The sequence below is a fragment of the Solanum dulcamara genome, chromosome 10, assembly GCF_947179165.1.
Source record: "Solanum dulcamara chromosome 10, daSolDulc1.2, whole genome shotgun sequence".
In the NCBI taxonomy this organism is placed as follows: Eukaryota; Viridiplantae; Streptophyta; class Magnoliopsida; order Solanales; family Solanaceae; genus Solanum; species Solanum dulcamara.
Window position 1 is genome coordinate 15,214,398 of NC_077246.1, and position 2,654 is coordinate 15,217,051.

Sequence of the window (2,654 nt, forward strand, 5' to 3'; positions counted from 1 at the left end):
CCTAGGGCCTAGTCGTAACACAAAGATCGGAATATGAGAGACCCCAACCATAAGTAATTTTAGCATACAAGGTAAAGAATAATGACTAAAGATGCCTCTAGTTTAATATTTGATGGGGGCTTAGAAAAAGCTCCTAGATTACCCTAACAATAGAAAGAAGTGAGGACTCACAAACTTCTTAAAAATCTAAACAAATCTTTAGCCACGAGTAGGGTGGTCATGAGTGTCGTCCGTACCTACATTATGAGACAATGTAGGAAAAATATGCATTAGTACATTTGCATGTACTAAGTATTCTAGGTATGCATGAACAAGTAAAAGTACATAATAAATATGACATAAGATGTATGACCAATCATAATGAACATGAGTATAGCTTAAAAGCAATTTAAAACATATGGAGCTCATGGTCAATGCATATCATAAGAACTTCAACCTCCAACTCATAGCTTGACATCTCACAGCTTTAACATGAACTTGTGTGGGATAGGATCTTTAACCGACAACTAAGACCATGTGAGCTATTAAATAGAATCCAAAAACTCCTGCATTGAGACAGACTGATGACTCCTGCATCGAAATGGAGGAGGATACCTTGCTAGGACATACTCCAAAGGTGACTCAACTCAACGGGGCTATGTGGATCCACTAGCTAGGCCATGATGGTAACCTACATGGGCAACGAAGTTTGGGACTTTAGGTTACTACAAGGATTCCCTTGGGTAACCAACTGCGTTACCCGACCGAACCCCACCTAAAAGTCCTCTAGGTGGTTAGTCAATATCCCATCAGAAACTTATTAAAATATAATCATAACATAGTAGGAAAGGATAGTAACTGCCTATCAATCCATCTTTAAAACATATTAGGAATAGCTCATCTAACTTGGTGATTCACAAGAATCTCTAACTTCGGTGAGAATTGTCCTTATCATAATATTTAAAACATGTTTTGATCTTAACTCTGATCATAACCATAACTTTAACTTTAGAATCATAAATCTCAACTCTAACTCATATAAAAATTTCATTGAAAATCATTTAACTCACGATCAACTCATCAACTCATCTTTAATTCATAACCATAGCTTGAAAATATAGCTTTATGCATGGGCATCTATAATTCAACTTGAAATCATGAAATTCGTATGATAACATGCATAAAAAGATCATTGATAACATTTAAAAATGAAGTCAAATCAATCCAATGCAATTCATCAAAATTAGGGTTCATAAGCAATTGTAAATTGAATGAAAACTTGAGAAATCTTTGGGACTTCATGGGTGGAAAGAGCCCATGAATCAATCCCCACATACCTTACTTCAATTCACTCAGAATTAAAGAAGAATCTTGAAGATCTAGAAACCCTAGCTTTAATTTGGAGAGAAACCATGAGAGAATTTGAGAGCTTTTGCCTTAGAAATTTTTGGATGAATAAATTGAATAGGAAGGGAATTTGAAGAATTTTATATTTATAGACTCTGAATCTTGGACATAAAAGTGTCTAGGTTTATTGAACCAAACTTGAGGAAAAAGACACAATTTTTCTTTACTAAATCTAGAAATTTGGCCCTATGTACCCCTTTCTACGGGTCGTCTTAGTAACGATGAGTCTTCTAAATAGATCGTCCTGCAGGTCTGAGAAAGAGCATGAAAATTAAGCTTTTGAAGTTTGTAGACAGATCATTTATACAACCCGTCAAAGATTCTATAGGTCATTGTGTTGGCTCGTCCTGCAGGTCTGAAAACCTGCAAATATGCAAGTCTCTGAAGTTTTGTGATGGGTGGTTCCTACGAACCATCATAGTTTCTACGAGCCTTCCTATCAAGTCATAGACTTGACCTTGAGGGACTTCTAGTACTTAGCATTAGAACTCTTCCTACGAATTGTGTCTACGGATCGTCTAAGTGAGAATAGGTTGTCAACATGAGTCATAAGACCTCCCTTTCAGGTTGGTCATGACTAACCACCATGAATCCCTCTATGACTCATTTCTACAGGTCGTGGGGACTACTATGACTCATAAAGATGGTTGTGAACTTGGGTCCAAATAAGAATTTGAGGCTTTCCTCCTTGGTTCTAACTTTTTGACTTATGGGGCCTTACATCAAGTCTGCTATATTAGTCTACAGGGAGCTAATTGTCCTTAACGACATCAAAGAAGTTCTTAGTTTTAATGGCACCAAAATCTCTTAAGTCTGAGGTAACACTGGTCTAAGCCTAGACTAAGTCCAAACATAGAACCACAGGCGCAATATTCATCACGGGATATGAACAATCAACAACCACCCCTAAAATAATGCCTAGGATATGGATTCTAGAAATTTAGCATACTCGACACCCAACCCCTCCAAACTCATACAAATCAATAAATAATTGCCAAAACATGCTGTCTCACGAGGGGAAAATCATAGGCTGCCATTAAGCTTATCACACGCACTCCAACTTGTGAAACCTAAGCTTTTTACTTTCGAGCGACCTCTAAATGATACCACGTTATCCATAATAGAATCACAATATTAATACAATCGTTATGACACTAAAATTATGGAATTTGGAGGCAGACCAATTTAGGACTCAATAATAGAGAATTGTGGGACCTTCTCCATAACTCATGGAATGGAATCCAAGAACAGGCTCTAACTACTACCCC